Genomic DNA, 20,547 nt, shown 5'->3' on the forward strand with positions numbered 1-20,547 from the left:
CCTTGTCTAAAATCAATTGACCATAAATGTAAGAGTTTACTTCTGGACTCTCAATGCTGTTACGTTAATCTTTGCCTTATGCCACTAACACACAAACACACTTTATTCCTACAGCTTTGTAGTCAGCTTTGAAATTAGGAAATATAAGTTCTCCAACTTTGTTCTTCTTTTTCAAAATAATTTTCTTATTTTGGGCCCTTTGCACTTTCATATGAATTTTAGGATCAGTTGGCCAATAGCGACCAAAATAAATGCAGCTTGGCTTTTGGGAAGGATTGTATTGAATCTGTAAGTCAATTTAGGGATTGCCATCTTATTAATATTGAGTTGTCCAATCCATGAACATAGGAGGTCTCCATTTCTTTAGGTTTTCTTTAAGTTTTTCCAATGATATTTGTAGTTTTCAGTGTATAAGCCTCATACTTCTTTCACCAAATTCATGCCTACGTATTTTATTCTTTTTGACATCACTGTACATGGAATTGTTTTCTTAATTTCTTTTTTAGATTATTCATTTTCATTGTAGAGAACACAACTGATTTTTGTATAGTGATCACACAACCTTGCTGACTTCATTTATTAGTGCTAATAGTTTGGGTCATTTTACTTCCTTTCTGCTCTAGATGCTTTAAATTTCTTTTTCTTGTCTAATTTCCCTGGTTAGCACCTCTAGTACAATGTAACTAGATGTGGTAAGAGCAGACAACTTTGTCTTGTTCCTTACGTTGTGAAAGTATTCTTTCAAAATTTGTTTTGTTTTGTTTGTAGATGCCCTTACTCAAGTTGAGGAAATTCTCCCTTATTTCTAGTTTTTTTTTTTTTTTGAGTGTTTTTATCTTGAAAAGATGTTGGATATTGTCAAATGTTCTCTCTGTGTCTATTAAGATAATCATATGTTTTTTGCCCTTTATTCTATTATTAGGGTATATGATCTTGATTGATTTGTATGTTGAACCATTCCTGGGATAAACCTCACATGGCCATGGTATATAATCCTTTTGGTATGTTGCTTAATTTGGTTTGAAAGTATTTGGCGGGGGGGGGGGGGAATTTTGCATATATTTATAGAGATATCAGTCTGTAGTATTCTTGTGATATCTTTGATTTTGGTACCAGAGTAAGAAGTTTTAAAATATTCCCCACTCGTGTACTTTTTTGGAGAGGTCTGTAAAGGATTGGTATAACTTGTTTTTTAAACATGGCACAGGTGGGGCACCTGGGTGGCTCAGTCAGTTAACATCTGACTCTTGGTTTCAGCTCAGGTCATGATCTCAGTTTGTGGGTTTGAGCCCCGCATCAGGCTCTGCACTAGCAGTGTGGAGCCTGCTTGGGATTCTCTCCCTCTCTCCCTGCCCCTCCCCTGCTCTCTCTCTCTCTTTCAAATTAAATAAATAAAAACTTAAAAATGAATAAATAAATAAACATGGAGCAGAATCAATTGTAAGGCCATCTAGTTCGAGGACTCTGTGTGTGTGTGTGTGTGTGTGTGTGTGTAAGAGAATTTAAATTTTCTTTGGTCTTCTCTCTCCCCCCCTCCCCCCCTCCCCCTCTACGTCTCTCTCTCCTCTCTCTCCCTCCCTCTCCTCTCTCTCCCCCCCTTCCTTCTCTATTTCTCTCTCCCCATCCTCCCCTCTCTCTCCCATCTCTCTCTCTTCCTCTCTTTTTCTCCCTCTTGTCTTCCTCTTCCTCCTTCTCCCCCCTCCTCTCCTTTTCTCTCCTTCTTCTCTCCCTTTTTCTCCCTCCCCCTTCTCCTCTCCCCCCCTTTCTTTCTCTCTCCCTTTCCTCTCTCTCCCCCATCTCTACCTCTCTCCTCTCTTTCTCTCCCTCCCTTTCCTTTCCAAAGCTGTAGAATTTATATATTCTGCGTTTTTTATTCTACAAATTACCCGTAGATTTTCAAGTACATAGTTAAGTGTGTATTTCTATGAACAACTAGATTTAATCCCTACCCTCCAACAAGACAGGAATCTAAGACATTTCTCCATCTCCTTAACACCTCCCTCCGTCACCTCCCTTACTGCAACCATCAGTGAAGATTTTGATATTACTATAATTTGGGCTCCACAATTCTACTGATTTTTTAAAGTAATTAACACTCTGTTATTTTTTAAGAGTGAGTGTTCTGGTTTTCCTTACTCCTCTTTGCTTCTTACTCCCTCCTCCTCTCAATATACATATCTTCCTGTTGCTGTTCATTCTCTAGCAGCACTCTCAGAGACGGTGGTAGATTTTCTGTGCCCTTTACATTGGAAAATGTCTTAATTTTTCAATTACAACTATTTCAGATATGAAAAAGTCCTTCTACAGTCCATGCTGGATTTAATAAGGTAAATTTTTTGCCATATTTGTCTGAGATCCTTTATTTTTGTAAAGGAATGAAATCATTACAGAAACAGCTAAAGTAACCCCCATCTTCTCTTATTCTCCCTTACCAAAATAACCATTTTTCCAAGATTCACACAGATAGAAAAATAGATAGATAGATAAATGAACGGATAGACACAAAAGTAACAAATACAACAGATAAAATTGGCATGTTTTAAAATACACATAGATGGTGTCATATATTAGTATCAGTTTGAGATCACAAACAACCAGTTTTTAACTGGTTTAACTGGTTTAAAAACAACACTCGTTTTTAAGATTTATCCCTGCTATCATATGCTGGTTTGCTTCTTCTTTTTAAGTTTGATTATTTATTTTGAGAGAGAGAGAGAGAGAGAGAGAGAGAGCAAGCAGAGGAGGGTCAGACAGAGAGAGAGGAAATTCCAGGAAGGCTCTGTGCTGTCAGCACAGAGCCCGATGCGGGGCTCGATCTCAGGAACCGTGAGATCATGACCTGAGCTGAAATCATGAGTCAGATGCTTAGCCAGCTGAGCCACCCAGGCACCCCTGCTTTGCTTCTTTCTTATTGCTATGTAACATTCCAGCGTGTGTGTGTGTGTGTGTGTGTGTACAGATAGTGGAATATATATGTATTACATTATCATATTAGAATATATATATTCCACTCTTTCTCATTTCCCTATTTATGCATTATTTCTACTTTTGTTCATCTTTACATGACCTCACTGAGTGATAATAAAAACGGTGAATCAAATTGATGTTTACAAATTTAAAAACATTGTCCCATTGTCTTGCATGAGTGTCACCTGTGTCCATGAAGATGCCAGTCTTACTCTTCCTGCTTTGTAGCTATTTGATGTTTTTCTCTAGATACTTAGAGGATTTACCTTTCCTTGAGGATTCTGGAATTTCCTTATGATGTGTCTTTTCATTTATTGTACTTGGAACTCAGTGAGCACTTTCAATGTCAGTACCATTGTCTTTTTTTCAGATATGGGAAATTTTCATCTGCAATTACTTAGAGAATTGCTCCCCTCTTCCACTTCATCCTTTCTCTGGTCTCTTCCTGGAACTTAAATTTGATATATTTAAAACTTCTGAAACTAGGGGCGCCTGGGTGGCTCAGTCGGTTAAGCGTCCGACTTCGGTTCAGGTCACGATCTCGCGGTCCGCGGGTTCGAGCCCCGCGTCGGGCTCTGGGCTGACGGCTCGGAGCCTGGAGCCTGCTTCCGATTCTGTGTCTCCCTCTCTCTCTGCCCCTCCCCCGTTCATGCTGTGTCTCTCTCTGTCTCAAAAATAAATAAACGTTAAAAACAAAAAAAAAATGTAAAAAACAAAAAAAAAACTTCTGAAACTATCCTCCTTCTCTCTTCATTTTTCTTTCATTTTTTTCTATCTCTTGGTGATTTTTGTACTATACTCTCAGAGAATGCCTTAGCTTAATTTTCCATCTCTTTAAGTGACTCCCTTCTGCTATTTAATCAATATTCAGTAAATATTTATTGAGCACCTAGCATGCACTAAGTACTGTCTTAGGTGTGGGGCGATAGCAGTGAACAAATAGTTACTGCCTTCAAGTAGCCTACTTTCTACTGATAGGAGCTGAAAAACTGAACAAACATATATCAAAGCAGTGGAAAGTGCTATGAAGAAAAATAGTAGGAGTAAAAGTATGATGAAGGATGGAACAGAAAAGAAGGTCAAAGGGTGCCTGAGTGGCTCAGTCATTTAAGTGTCTAACTCTTGATTTCAGCTCAGGTCATGATCTCATGGTTCGTGAGTTCGACCCCCACATCAGTCCCCGCACTGAGAGCACAGAGCCTGCTTGGGATTCTCTGTCTCCTCTCTCTGCCCCTCTCCCTCTCTCACTCTCAAAAATAAGTAAATAAACATTGAAAAATAAACAGAAAAAGATGGTCAGGGAAGGTCTCTCAGGTGAGATGACTTCTGAGAATATATCTAAAATTTCCTAAAATTCTTCACAATTATCTTTAAAAAGGTTTCCCAGGACAGAATGGCTTCTTCTAGTCCCTAATGTTCTAGGTTGACGGATCTCTTGTTGTGTATCTTACTAGACTGGACTCTTGGCTCTTGTGTAGAATGAGTTGCCTGCTCTAATCCTAAATAGTTCCAGCTCCTGGCTGGGAAGGCTGAGAAAGGCAGACCTAGACTGATCTGATCAGGGCACTACAGAGGAGCCAGGACACGATTCTGTCAAGCTGGGAGTTAAGGTAGGATCCCCTCCCGAGACAAGAGAAGATGCTGCCATCGGAGGACACGAGGCAAACAATGCGAGACCACCAAAGTCAATGGTGAGCAGAGGAACCTGGGTGGCTCAGTCGCTTAAGTGTCTGACTTCCGCTCAGGTCATGATCTCACGGTTCATGAGTCTGAGCCCTGCATCGGGCTCTGTGCTGACAACTCGGAGCCTGGAGCCTGCTTCGGATTCTGTGTCTCCCTCTTTCTCTGCCCTTCCCCCACTCTTGCTCTGTCTCTCTCTAGAAAATAAACAAACACCATTTTTTTTTTTTTAATTTTTTTCAACGTTTTTTATTTATTTTTGGGACAGAGAGAGACAGAGCATGAACGGGGGAGGGTCAGAGAGAGAGGGAGACACAGAATCGGAAACAGGCTCCAGGCTCCGAGCCATCAGCCCAGAGCCTGACGCGGGGCTCGAACTCACGGACCGCGAGATCGTGACCTGGCTGAAGTCGGACGCTCAACCGACTGCGCCACCCAGGCGCCCCCAAACACCATTTTTTAAATGGTGAGCAGAGAGTTAGAATGAAGTAAAGCAGAGAGCAGACGCTTTAATGTTTGCAAAGTCTGAGGGCACTGGTGAATAAAGCAAGCCCAAACATGGTGATGTGCACTTAGGAATACTGTTCAAACACTTGTAATATAAAACTGTTCAAATGCTTATAATATCTCTTAGCATTTGTGGCTTTCTTCTGTGGGCTGGTTGAGATGTGATTAGTCGGGGGTGGGGGAAATGTTGGTTGGAAGTCTGGTATAATGGTAATATAGCAGACACTATTTGATATATAGCTCAATGTAAAAAGAATATCTAAAACTCAGTGCTGTTCTAAATGGCAGTTATAGGAAGAGATGAAATTCCCCTTGACTAGGATCTGGCAGAAGAGAATCCAGCATTAGATGGCTGTTTGCACTAAGAACTTTTCGGCCCGGAATAAAAAGCCAAGATTCCGTGAGACTTCCCTGGAAGCACAAAATATGGCACGTATGAAGAGGAGAATGCATTGTTTACTACAGCCTGGGATTATCCATGGCACCAATAAATCCATAAATTTCAGTGGTTTAACACAAGAAAAGGTTTGATTTTCATTCACATACAGTCTGCCGGGGAAGGTGACTCTACAAAGCATGTCTCTTCCATCGGGTAACTCAGGCATTTCAGGCCACCTTCATCTTTTAATGAGATAGATTCAACATATGGCTTCTATGGTTACAGAGGCAGGGGGAGAGCAGGCTGGATGTTCAGATGTAGTATTTCTAAGATCCGATCTGGGAATGGATTACAACTCTGATGCCTACCCTCGTTGGTGAGAGCCAGGCATATGGTCCACTCTAACTGGAATGGAAGTTGAGAAGTATCGTCATCCCATCCCATATACTCAGGAAGAGAAAGATTAAATGGAATTTAGTGACCGTGCAGCATTGTCTTTACCCCAGAATTACACCTCTAATAGGAAAAGCCTCTAAGAACAGATTTTCAATTACTCCATACATTAAAAAATTCATAACGGGTTCTCTATGTCCCAAGTGAAAGTGTTGCGACACCAACTCCTCAAAAAATAAAAGCTTGACCACCTGGACAGTTACACCACATTAGCACCTGGACTACAGATACCTTGGGAGCAATTAAAGGAGAGAAGACTCTCTCTCTCAAATGGCTTTTTGTCAGTTCATTTGCAAAAACACTTTGGGTCCCTTGGGAGACAGCAAAGATAAAAATCTATTCATGACATTCCTCCTTCTAGGCACATTCTATGGCCTTTCCAGGGTCAGGAAAATGTGTGGCCTGTCTAAAGTCATCAGCCAGGTCACCGTGTCAGTATGAGGCTGCTTATGCTTTTCCTATGCACACATGAGGTCAAGAGATCTTTCCATTAGACAATGGGCCCCTTGCAGGTATGCTTTGGATTGGGGGTTGGGGGGGTGGGTGGGTAGGGGCGGCTAAAGAGGGTCAAGCCATTTGACTAAATCTCCTAACCCAGAATTCTTCTCTAAGCCAAATCAACAAAACAGATGTGGTTCTCCCATTAGCCTTTATTTGTTGTAATTACCCACTAATGTGCCTTTAAGGGATTTAGAGGCACATTAGCCTTGAGCCTTGCAACAAACCCAACAAGTCCCAGGTTGTTGGGCTCTCGTGACACTCAAGACTCAAATGTCCCACCTGCATGTGTTTTAAAGATGGACTGATTAGAATTCAACTGAGCAGAACCCTACGGTAGATTCATGCCCGATGAATTTAAAGAGGTACCCTTTATTTCCAGAATCCAATGTGCTTTAATCCTGAGACCTTCAGGAAGCAGTTCCATTATGGAAAGAAAGATACAAGTCTCAGAAAGCCACAGACCTTGATTTTATTCCTCTCCCTATGACTTTCTAGCTCATGAACCTTTCGAGAAACACCAAACCTCTCAAAAACCTCAGTTTCCTCATCTGTACAATGGACTGATAAGGAAACAATGGAGTCAAAGGGTTGTTTTGAGAATTGAGAGAGATAACAATTCAAAGTAACCGGCACCTACTAGCTGCTCAAAAATCTTAGTTTCTCCTCACCCACCCCTTATCCCATGCCTGACAAACTTTCTTTTAATTATTTGGTGTGCCCAACTGGATCGCTGCTTTTCCCTTTCTTCTACTACCCCGTAGATGAACTCTGTGGAATACCAAACATCCAAATGAGAAGTAAAACTTTCATCAGTAACAGCTTCCGCTCCCGGAAGGGAATTTGGGCTAAATTATTTGACTCTTAGGAATACATGCATGTGCAGAAAATTCTCATTTGTCTCTTTATTTCAGGACTTCTACCTCAAACATAAACTTAGTATGTTGAAATATTCATTTGTTAAGCTTCTACGCCTAAAGCAACGTACCAGAGATTCCCCAAAAAGTAGAAACTTTGGGATAATCATCATGAGCTCCCTCAGGACTCCTGGATATATATGACCAGAGGCGTTAATGATGCAGCAAATGGAGAATCCTACAACCTTCTAGGGATTCAAGCAGCTGTGACTAATAGACTTATACACAGGAGACATCAAATAAATATCATATCTATAGGAAATCCTCAGTTTACTAGAATACTTCGGGTGGGAATTTTCTAATTCATTTCATTCCTATTTCATTGAGAGTCAACTAGAAAAACCTGATTTTTTGGTTTACCTTTGTTGTTGAAAATCTTCCTAAAATGTAAATATTCTAAAAGACTTCTAAAGAGCACGACAGACTGGCTATCCAGAGGACACTGTTTCTTAAGAGGAGAAAGGCAGAAGCTACCAGGCCCGGAATCTACTTCTAGAATTTTCACTAGTCTAATCATGTACCTTTAGATACTTCTAGGGTCCTCAGTTTCCACTGAAATACATTCAATTATTTATAATGTGACGTTTAGGTGTAAGAATTCCGCAAAAATATAGCAAAGTGAGCGAATTTCTTTAACTGACAACTATTGAGGGTCTATAGGTCACATTAGCAATTATGATTTGTATTGTTATTGTCACGACCTGTGAAAGTCATTCATGTCGATGAGGATGTAAAAGACTAGTGCAAAGATTAACCACAGGGCTATTTGCTGCAGCATAATTCAAACGCATGAAAAACTGCAATCATCCCAAATGTTCCATGTATTTGGAATATATGGGCCTGGGATCTTTCCATGTGTCTCCCCTCCCACAGCTCCCTTATGGAAAAACTGACAATAGGTAGTTTGTTCTTCTTCTTGGTGTGAAGTCCTATATTGTGTTATAGGAACCCTGCTACTCTGGTCACAATAGATGAGACTTGGGGTTGAGCCATGAGGGATCAAGGTGAACTTGGGTGAGATGGTCATTTTGGAGGCCATCTTTCTATCATGTGGCTTGGCTCATAGCCCAGTATACATGCTCCACATTAAATGATTTTAAAAATTGATGCAAACAGATTCTTTGTCTTAGGAACTGTAAGACAGCAGAAAGTAGCAGGGAACAATGGATCTCTGCAGAAGAGAGAAAGAAAGAAAGAAAGTCCCAGTCACTATAGGTGGAGGTCCACTGAGCTGGCCTTATATCTTAAAGATGAATCGTTGTTCCAATTTTTCTTAATGTTTCATCCCCAGAATATCTGAACTGCCACGAAGACAGCTATCTTGATTCCTCCATATTCTAATCATAACTTTCATTTCTTAAGTAACCTAGCTGTGTGTCTTCTTTGCAAACTAAAAGTGGTTAGTATAAATAAAAGATTATATATGGACCTATAAATATATTTAACAAATATTAGTATAAAAATAAGTCTAAAATTCGATAATTCTTCAAAAATTACATATGCACAGAAGGGGATCAGGAAGGGCATACATCAAAGTGTTAATAATGTATACATTTGTGAAAACATGGGTATTTACTTTTATTTTCTACTTTTTGTTTGTCTTTGTTTTTCAGTTTTTCAACAAATAAAAGAGATGATTCTTATTAGAGGGAAGAAAGGGTTTTTATTTTTCCCTCTTCATTTTAAAAATAGTAAGTTCTTTCCAGTTCAGGCACAATGTGCCATAGACTCACTTTTCCCTGCTCCTCCCTGTAAATATAACTAAATATCCTGGAGCTGATTCATCAGACAATCTAAAAACAATTTCCAAGACTTGGAATTAGAAGATGCACTAGCTAAAGACGTCACGACTTTTTTTTTTTTAATTTTTTTTTAACATTTATTTATTTTTGAGACAGAGAGAGAGAGAGAGAGAGAGAGAGAGCATGAACAGGGGACGCTCAGAGAAAGAGGGAGACACAGAATCTGAAACAGGCTCCAGGCTCTGAGCTATCAGCACAGAGCCTGACGCGGGACTCGAACCCACGGACCGCGAGATGGTGACCTGAGCCGAAGTCGGCCGCTTAACCGACTGAGCCACCCAGGCGCCCAAAGCCTTCACGACTTTTGAGATCATCATCACAGTGAGTCTCGTGTAGGTTCTTTCTAGGGTCCATATATCACAGACCCCGCACCAGAGATCTACAACCTGGAATCAACCTCAGGCATAGACAAATAGAACAGGTTGCCCTCTCTAGATGAATAACCAGGAGCAGGACACCCCAGCAGGACCTAGTGGAGAGATCTACCCTAATCCATACCTGAGGCAATGGCAGGCTCAATCAGGAGCAGCAGCAGCAACCAAAACCCAATGTTTCCAGAACCACCCATCCATTTACACTGGGCAGCCCTACAGGAATTAAGTAAGAGCTGAACAGAGCCAGAAGAATGAAGTCAACCAAAATAACATTGCAGGGACTCTGAAAACTAAATTCTCATTGACATGATAGTTCACGAAAACAATTCAGAACCTAAATCTAACTAGAGTGGCTGCTTATTAGAAGCCGAAATAAGATCAAAAGTCTCCAAACATCACATTCAAGATGTCCAGGATATCTTATATACTGTCACCAGTTTTACCTCCAATACATAGATACATACATAAAATGATGGATGTTAACTAGACTTACAATGGCAACCATTTTGTAGTGGATACAAATATCAAATAATTTTGCTATAAGCTTGAAACTTATATAATGTTATAAACCAATCTTACCCCAATTTAAAAAAAAATGTCCAGATACAATCAAAACCACTCATCAAATGAGACACCATGAAAAGTACAAATGAACTGAGAAAAGGCAGTCAACTGATACCAACATTGAGATGAATCAGATAACGGGATTATCTGATGAGGATTTAAAAGTAGCCATTGTAAAAATGATTTCTCAGAGAAAGACAAATATCATATGACTTCCCTCATATGAGGACTTTAAGATACAAAACAGATGAACTTAAGGAAGGGAAGCAAAAGTAATATAAAAACAGGGATGGGGACAAAACATAAGAGACTCTTAAATACGGAGAACAAACAGAGGGTTGCTGGAGGGGTTGTGGGAGGGGGAGATGGGCTAAATGGGGAAGGGGCACTGAGGAATCTACTCCTGAAATCATTGTTGCACTATACGCTAACTAATTTGGATGTAAATTTTAAAAAATAAAAAATAAAATTAAAAAAATGATTTCACAATCAGATTTTTGTGAAATTTTTTAAAAAATAGAAAAGCTTAACAAGGAAATAGAAGTGTTTTTAAAAGAACCAAGTGGAAATTACAGAACCGCAAAAAAAAAAAAATAACTGAAATAAAAAAAAATTCACTGGATAAGCTCAGTGGTAAAGTGGAGATAACAGAATTAGCAAAGCTGAAGACAGATCAACAGACTTTATTAAAAAAAAAAACTAAAAAAAAAAAGACTTTTAATGAATAGATACATAGAACTTACAGGGCAAAAATAAAAGCTAAAATATTTGTATCACTGAAGTTCCCGAACAAAAGGAAATAGTGTAGGACTAAGAAGGTATTCAGAGAAATAATGGCTGAAAACTTCCCCAATCTGGTGAAAGATTCAAACCACGGGATCCAAGAAACTGAACAAACCCAAGCAGCGTAACTTCAAAGAGACTGCCACAAAAGACACAACAAGTAAACTTCTGAAAACAAAAGATAAAGAAGAAGCTTTAGTAACACTCAGAGACAAATGTTATATTACCTGCAGAGGGACACCGATTTGAATGAAAGCAGATTTCTCATTTGAAACCATGGAGGCCAGAAGGAAGTGACACAAATAAATACTGTGCTAAAAGGTAAATATTGTCAACTTTGGTTTCTTTAACTGACAACACCATTTTTTTAGGAATAAAGGGGAAATAAAAATGTTCTCAAGGGAAAGGAAACTAATACGACTTGTCACTAGCAGACTTACCCTTAAAAAATGAGCACTCAAAATAGAAACAAATAATAACAGAAGAAGGCTGGTATTCTGGGGCCTTCATAAGGGAAAAAAGAACATCCAAATAGGTGAAATTTAGGAGTAATTATAATAGACTATTCTTCACCTTGTGATATTCTGAAATTACATTTTATGGTTGAAGCAAAAAGTGTAACACATCACCGTCTTATGTGGTATTTAATTTAGGTAGAACAAATGCTGAAGATCATTATCTTTTTAAAAAATATTTTTAAAAGTGGGGAGAGTAAAGGGACTTAAATGGTTTCACTACTTCACTTTAAGCAGTAAATCATAAATACCCATAGGCTATGATTATATATGATTATATATATGCTTATATATATTATATATATATATATACATATATATGAAAACTCTACAAACAAGATATTTAAAACATTGTAAGTAAATCAAAATAGAATTCTAAGAAATGTTCAAGTAGTCCACAATAAGACACACACACACACAAAAAGGAAATAGAGGAATGAGAAACAGAGAACAGAAAATTAAAAAATAATAAGGCAGACTTAAGTCCTAATATCAAGAATTACCTTAAATGTAAATCACCAAAATACACCAATTAAAAACAGTCATTGACAGAGATTATTTTTATTTTTTAAAATTTTTTTTAATGTTTATTTATTTTTGAGAGAGAGAGAGAGAGACAGAGCATGAGTGGGGGAGGGGCAGAGAGAGAGGGAGACACAGTATCCAAAGCAGGCTCCAGGCTCTGAGCTGTCAGCACAGAGCCCGACGTGGGGCTCGAACTCATGGACCGTGAGATCATGACCTGAGCCGAAGTTGGACACTTAAACGACTGAGCCACCCAGGTGCCCCCACGGAGATTATTTTTTAAAAAAACATGAACAGCTAAATGTTTTCTAGAAGTATTATCTATTAAAAAGAAGTCTCTGCAGCAAACAACAGAGCTTCAAATACATAAAACAAAACCAACAGATATGAAAGGAGAAACAGACAAATATAGAGACTTCATCATCCCACTCTCACCAATTGATAGAATTAATAGACAGAACACCAATAAGGACATAGAAGTCAATACTACCACCAGCCAACAGGGTCTAATTGACATTTATAGAACATTCCACCTAACAGCAGCAGAATAGAGATTATTTTCTAGAGTCCATCACACATTCACCAAGATAGACCATATTGCGATTTGTAAAAGAAATTTTAAAATGTAAAAGAATTGAAATCATACAGAGTATACCTCTGACTATAATGGAAGTTAAACTAGAAATCAGTAACAGAAGGACAATGGAAAAATCTTCAAGCACATCTAAATTAAACAATACACTTCTAAATAATCCATGGCTTAAAGAAAAAAAATCACAAAGGAAATTCTTAAAAGTACAGAGAACTGGTGGTGCCTGGGTGGCTCAGTCAGTGAAGCATCCAACTCTTGATTTGGGCTCAGGTCATGATCTCACAATTTGTGGGATCAAGCCCTGTGTGGGGCTCCGTGCTGACAGCACGCATCCTGTTGGGGATTCTCTCTCTCTCTCAATGCCCCTCCCCTGCTCACATACACACCTTCTCTCTCTCAAAATAAATAACTGAAGTTTAAATAAAGTGCATAGAACTGAAAATGAAAATACAACATATCAAAATCTTGGAGGCACATCTAAAACAATGCTGAGAGGGAAATTTATAATCCTAAATGTTTATATTAGAAAAGAGGAAAGTTCTTAGGTCAAGAATCTAGTTCCTATCTCAAGAAACTAGAAAAAGAAGAGCAAAATAAACCTAAAGCAAGCATAAGGAAGGAAATAGCAAAAACAAAGCAGAAATAAATGAAATTTTAGAAAGGAAACTAATAGAGAAAATTAATGGAACGAAAAGTTGGTCCTTTGGGGAAAACCCAATTTCTAGCAAGACAAAGACAAAAAGGGAGAAGATACAAATCACCAATATCAATAATGAAACAGGGGAAACCACAACAGACCTTTCAACCATTAAAAGGATAACAAAGGAATATCACGAACAACTTTAGATCATAAGTTCAACAATTTAGAAGAAATAGACCAATTCCTCAAAACCACAATCATAACTCAGCCCAGATTAAGCAGATAATTTGAATAGTCCTATAACACTAAAAAGAATTGCACTTGTAATTTCAAAGCTCCTAAAAATTAGTTTTACTGAAGATTTTTACCAAACATTAAAAGAATTCACACCAATTTTATAGAAAATTGAAGAGGAAGGAACACTTCCCAACTCATTTTATGAGGTCAGTATTAGCTTAATACTGAAACCAGACAAATTCAGGGACAACAAAACAAAAACCTACAGATCAATATATCTCATAAGTTTAAACAAAATCCTCCACAAAATATTAGCAAATCAAATCTAGAAATACATAAAAGGAATAGTATACTACAACCAGGTGGGATTACATATTAACAAGTTAAAGAAGAAAAATAACAAGACCAAATCAGTTGATACAAAAAAGCGTTTGACCCAATTCAACACCCAGTTATGATAAATACTGTCAACAAACTAGGAATAAAGGGGAATGTTGTCAACCTCATAAAGAACATCTCCAAAAATTCTGCAGCTAACATCATGCTTAATGGTTAAAGACTGAATGCTTTCCTCTTCAAGATCAGGAACAAGGCAAGGATATCTGTTCTCACCACTGTTATTCAGCATAGTAACAGAAGATCTAGCCAGTGCAATAAGGCAAGAAAAATTAAAAAACAGGCAGATTAGAATGGAAAGAATAAAACTCATTATTGGCAGATGAGATGATTTTCTACATGGAAACCTCCAAGAAATCCACAACAAACTTCTAAAACAAATAAGTGAGTCCATCACATTCACAGGATACAAGATTAACACACAAAAGTCAATTATATTTCTGTGCACCAATAATGAACACATTCAAACAAAATTAAAAGTGTAATACCATATTCAATTACTCTAAGAAGATTACATGCATAGGTATAAACCTATATTTGTTAGGTATAAACCTAACAAAACTGTAAGAGTCTATATGCTGAAAAATCACAAAATGGTCATTTTTAAAAAAGTCAAAAGGCCTAAATCATTAGAGAGAGAGGCCATGTTAATGGATTGGAAGATTCAATGTAAAAAAGTTTCCAATTCTTCCCAAGTTGATCTATAGGTATAAAGTGATTCTCATCAAAACTGTAGCAAAATGTTTTAGATAAATAGACAAGCTTATTCTTAAACTTGTATGGAAAGGAAGAGGCCCTAAAGGAGCCCAAACAATTTTGAAAACAAAGAATAAAGGAGAAAGAATCATTCTTCATGATATTAGCATCCACTATATGCCATAATGATCCAGACACTATGATACTGGTGGACTGCAACCTAGATCAGAATAGAGAAGAGGACCTATAAATAGACTCACACAAATATGCCCATTTAATTTTTGACAAAGAAACAAAAATGATTGACTAAAAAAAAAAAAAAAAAAAGCAGACTTTCTTTAAAAAAAAAAAAAAGATACTGGAATGTTAGAAATCCATATAGGAAAAAAATAAACCCTAAACTAAATCTCATTCCTTATGCAAAAATGAATTCAAAATGCATCATGCACTTAAATACAAATTATAAAAATAAACTTTTGGGGGTACAAATAGAAAATCTTTAGCTCCTAGGTCTAAGCAAAGATTTCTTAGATTTGATACCAAAATCACAACCTGGAGAAAGAAAAATTTATAAATTAGACCACATCAAAATTTTAAAGATTTTTTTTAAAGTTTATTTATTTTGAGAGAAAGTATGAGGTGGGGGAGGGACAGAGAGAGAGGGAGAGAGAGAATCCCAAGCAGGCTCCATGCTGTCAGCATGGAAACCAATGCGAGGCTCAATCTCACAAACTGTGAGATCATGACCTGAGCTGAGACCAAGAGTCAGATGCTTAACCGACTGAGCAACGCAGGTGCCCCAGACCACATCAAAATTTTAAAACCTTGCTCTGTGAGTGACCTTGTTAAGATGAAAAGACAAATTACAGAACTGGAGAAAATATTTGGAAATCACATATCCAACTGAGGACTCATATCTAAAATATATACAAGGAACGCTCAAAGTTGAACATTTAAAAAAATCCAATCAGAAAATAGGCAAAAGACTTCCATAGATTTTTCACTGAAGAAGATATATAGACTGCAAATAGGCTTATAAAAAGATATTCAACATCATTAGCCATTAGGCAAACTCAAATGAAAATCACAATGATTTATCACTATGTACCTATTAAAATGGATAAAATTAGGGGCGCCTGGGTGGCGCAGTCGGTTAAGCGTCCGACTTCAGCCAGGTCACGATCTCGCGGTCCGTGAGTTCGAGCCCCGCGTCAGGCTCTGGGCTGATGGCTCGGAGCCTGGAGCCTGTTTCCAATTCTGTGTCTCCCTCTCTCTCTGCCCCTCCCCCGTTCATGCTCTGTCTCTCTCTGTCCCAAAAATAAATTAAAAACGTTGAAAAAAAAAAAAATTTTAAAATGGATAAAATTAAAAAGGAGTTATAACACCAAATGCTGACAAGGATGTGGAAAAAGTGAATTACTCATACATCACTGGTGGGAATATAAATAGAACAGCCACCCTAGAAAATATTTTGCAGTTTCTTTTAAAACTAAAAATGGACTTACCATATAACCTGGCAATAGTACTTGTGGGCATTTATCCCAGATTGGGGGAAAATTATTTTTATGTTGAAATGTGTACAAATTTTAAAGCAACTTTATTCATAAGAGCCAAAAAGTGGAAATACGCTAAATGCCCTTCAGTGGGTAAGTAGTTGACCAAACCGTGGTACCTCAAGGTCAGGGAACACCATTCAGCAAGAAAAAGGAACAGACTGTTGCTACACGCAATAAGCTGGGTGAATTTCAAGGAAATGCTGGTGAGTGAGTGAAGAAGCCAGTCTCTAAAGGATATAAACTGCATGATTCCACACATATGTTAGTGAAATAACATAATTACAGAGATGGAAAACATATCAGAGTTTGCCTAGATGAGGCGGGGAAGTAGATGTGACTATTGAAAGAGCAGCATGATTGGAGCCTTGTGGTGATGTTTCAGTTGTGGGTCCTGTTCATGGTGGTGGCTACACAAAGCTATGTGTAACAAAACTGCATTCAGCCACACACACACACACACACACACACACGCGTGCACACACACACACAAGTGCCTGTATAACTGATGACCTTTTAATAAGCTCTGTGGAGTACCAATGTCGATTTCCTGGTTTTGATATTATACTATAGTTATGCAAGATGTTCACTTGGAAGGAGATGGGGTGGAACGGGTGACGAACCTCCCTGTACATTTCTCTGGAACGTCTTGTGAATCTATAGTTACTGCAAAGTGAAAAGTTAAAGATAATAGTAAGTGCTATTTAAAATATTTGCTTCAGAAAAAAAAATTTTAATAAAATAAAATATTTGCCTCAGGGGTGCCTGGGTGGCTCAGTCAGTTAAGCCTCCAACCTCAGCCCAGGTCATGATCTCGCAACTCATGGGTTCGAGTCCCGCATCGGGCTCTATAATGACAGCTCAGAGCCTGGAGCCTGCTTCAAATTCTGCCTTCTCTCTCTACCCTTCCCCTGCTCATGTTCTGTCTCTCTCTGTCTCTCAAAAACATAAAATAAAATAATTAAATAAAATATTTGCTTCAGGAAAAAGCACATATGCGTCTGCACTTCCGTTTATTATTTTTCTCCAGAATTTCCCAGAAAGAACAGGCTGTATCCAGATAAAAAATGGGAAATGTAGCACAATAAAAAGAGAGACATCTTAGAATTACGTGGTTATTAAATACTTTGCTAAACCTAACAATCACCCGATCTAAAGTAATTTAACTAGGTCGCAAGCAATAAAAAAGTGTGTATAACAGCGATCTTCCAGCTATTTTCATTGCCCACCCCCCACCCCTTTAGGCGGCCGTGAAAGCAGAACAAAGTGATATCGACTGAGGACGGTAAACGTGAGTTTAAAGAAAGGTGGGCAGTCTCACTGGAGATGACGTCTGGGCCTTGAGGAGCAAACCGGAGAAAAGGAAGAGAAACCCTCGATGCAGGCCATCTCGAATGAGCTGTGGAAGGCAACGACCAGCTCTCAGTGCCCACTTTGTATAAAACACCAGACGAGCTTCACCCGGTGTGTGCGGGTTTAGGGGGAGAGAAAGAAAAAGTGAAAAGAGGAAGAAATCGAGAAGAGAACGCTCTCAGGAGTCAGAGCTCAAGAGTATGAGAAAGTCACCAATGGGGAAAACACAGAAGGAAAACTGTCCAGCAGCCAGGTACTAGTCATAACAACTGTTACTATCTTACCCTGTGAGATACTTTCCTTCCAGTCTGCGACAGAAATAAACATAAACTACACCGGACACCTGGATTATGTTACCATTTAATTGTTTGCCTAGAATTAAAAGGTTTGAGGAACTAGGAGATCCCAGAACCTTGCTCCTTTGTTCTCACTGACTGAAATAAATTGTCCTGTTTGCCAATTTGCTTTTCCACAAAGAGAGGCTCCATCCTGTCTCTGAGTTGTTTTTTTTTTCCAAAAGCTTATTTCTGCATTTTAAAATTCATTTTCAAGACTCTATTTAGCTGAGATGAGAATAAAACCGTTTAATGACCGAAGTTTGGAATCTAAGTAGCTGAAATTATTTATGTAGAACATTAGAAATACATGAGTGGCCTCCCTGGTTTCCTGTCTAGGGAAAGCTTATCATTAAACACGCTTTCTAGCCATTACCAAAACTGATGCAACACCCAGTTCAAATCTTCTACAGACCTTCATTTATATTTCCAAAAGCAACAGCTCTTTTCTGCAAACAATGAACATGCTTGTTACGGGTTTAAATTAGAATTCTTCATTTGGAATTTGTGAATATGAGGATATTCTGGGAAATGTCCAGAAAAAAAAAAAATCCTGCCAAGGGTTCAGCAAACAGTTGCATAACCCTCTTTTTATCTGGGGTGTTGACCCAGCCATTCATTCCATGTTTGCTGTGGTGAGTTCAGCTAAGCTGGTTCCCAAGGCAACCGTAATCCCTGAACAGAGCCAGCTCCATTGGTGGTCAGTTACTACACGCTTTGTCCTGTCAGTGTCCTGTAACCGATTGAATGGAGAGACAGAAAACAAGCACCTTCAGTAAACATGACCTAATGAGGGTGGCGGCCTCCGACTAACTGCAGTGAGCTGCCTGGAAGGCTCCGGAAGAAGCCAGGACTCTCACGTGGACAGAGGCACCACCCCCCAAAGGGGCTCCTCTCATAAAGTCTCTTAGTTTGGGGTTTCACGGCATCAAACTATCCAACTCATCTCCAGGGCCAAGGAATGATCTTTTGACTGACTGACCTTTTCTAATAACTCCGTCCATCGATGAAGTCGGGACTCCCAAAGAGAAACAGTTCGTAGTTAGTTTCCTTGCAAAGTCTTTGAGCCGGAGGGTGGGGAGGAGGGGAGTGAGAGCCAGTGAGCGGCTCTACTGGACTCCAGCTGGGCGAAGGCAGGCGGGTGCTGAGCAGGGACCGTGAGCACGTGACCCCTTCCTGCGGGGTCAGAGAGCCCCCTTCATCAGGGGCAGTTCTCACTCTACAGCACGCAACCAGGCCGCTGGAGCGGTGCCCTGTGGGAGGCCCTGGTACCCCACGGGAAAGCGTCTCTGGAAGTTCAGAGCTCAGTGGCCATTGCAGACTTACCTGCGTTGTTTCCTGGGCTCCCTTTCAATGAATATGGATTGAGTGAGCTGCACTGTGCTAGGATACTTTTGACTGCCAAGGTCATTAACGGACGCACCCCGATTGATAACGAGAGTCACGAATGTAACGCCTAGCTGAGACTTCGATTTCCATAACCACTTAGCGCCTGGTTTCTTTCCAGTTCCTTTTGCCAACTCTTCCTCCAGAGAGAGAGGAAAATCGGTAATCTTACAATGAGATGTATTACAGGAAGAATGCCTTTCCATGGGAAAGCCGTCCCATCAGTGGTACTCGCTTCAAGTCTGCTTAACTACACCAGTGGGGACTGTGTACTTACCTAAATTTGTCACATTTAGGGTTGTTCATAGCAGTGGTTCTCACCTGGTTGTGCCTCAGAATCATCTGGAGAACTTAGATGTGCAAGTGCCAGGCCACATCGCGGACACATGCTGGTGTTCTATGAAGTTTTTCTGCTGTGGGGGGGCCTGGGTGGCTCAGTCAGTTAAGTGTCTGACTTTGGCTCAGGTCATGATCTCACAGTTCGCGGGTTGGAGCCCCGCATTGGGCTCTGCGCTATATTATAGTCATGTTATATGTTATAGTTGACTTCAGCCAACAGAGGAGGGAGGGAAGAAAGGAAGCATACATACCTATCTGAGTTCTGGATTAAGGAGGAACACTAGTAGCATTTATCAAGTATTTACACATGCCAGGTACTGTGCAAGTGTTTTTGCATATTATACTCATTTAATCCTTATAATAACTTGGCCCTCACTTACCTGTGGTAAGTGTAATACTGTGTCCATTTTACAGATGCCAAAGTGGAGGCAGGAAGAAGTGCAGCACTTTGTTTAAGGCCACACACCTAGTAAATGGCAGACCTAGGATTAGAACCCAGATGAAGAGTTCTGGAGTCCTCTCTCAGCTGCTAATACTCTACCAGACCCTCTCTCAGCTGCTAACACTCTACCTAAACTCTTTCAGGTTTGCCATGAAACCTCAGCCTTTTATGACTCTACTAATAACTTTCTCATTTAACAATCATGGCCTTCCATTTATCACAGGTGCGTGTCATTCTAGAAGACTCCACGAAAATCAGAATTAATTCATCCTCAGAAAAGGAAAGGGGAAAACCCATTCTTCTCCAATTACTCCAATTCCAATGTAATTGGAGTCTTAGAGGACAAATCTCAGAGTGTATTCTGAGGCATAAAAATGGGTGAGTGGATGGCAATTGGAAAATGGAGGAAGGTTGCATTGCTCTGACCCTAACGCTTTATTCTACGTTGAATATTGTGGGTGGCTCAGCCCAAGAAAGCATGAGTCTTTAGGTTGCGTGCACAGCCTTCAGGCTGACTCTGTAAAGCTATTTCAGGAGCTCATTGGCCACTCTGGCTCCATTCCTAACATGCACTGGCCACACCTTCTCTCATACTCATAAGTCACGACTCATTT

General features: G+C 39.4%; 1 long non-coding RNA gene across 1 annotated transcript in view; it reads right to left on the minus strand.

The window, feature by feature from the left end:
• LOC131483452 (uncharacterized) overlaps window positions 1-18,944 on the minus strand; it is a 37,255-nt gene extending 18,311 nt beyond the window's left edge. The window contains exon 1 of the long non-coding RNA XR_009247687.1: window positions 18,749-18,944. This is a non-coding gene — a long non-coding RNA (uncharacterized LOC131483452). The remainder of the gene's footprint in view (window positions 1-18,748) is intronic.
• Between the last annotated feature and the right edge of the window lie 1,603 nt (window positions 18,945-20,547).

This window comes from Neofelis nebulosa, chromosome 8, assembly GCF_028018385.1.
Source record: "Neofelis nebulosa isolate mNeoNeb1 chromosome 8, mNeoNeb1.pri, whole genome shotgun sequence".
NCBI classification, from domain to species: domain Eukaryota; kingdom Metazoa; phylum Chordata; class Mammalia; order Carnivora; family Felidae; genus Neofelis; species Neofelis nebulosa.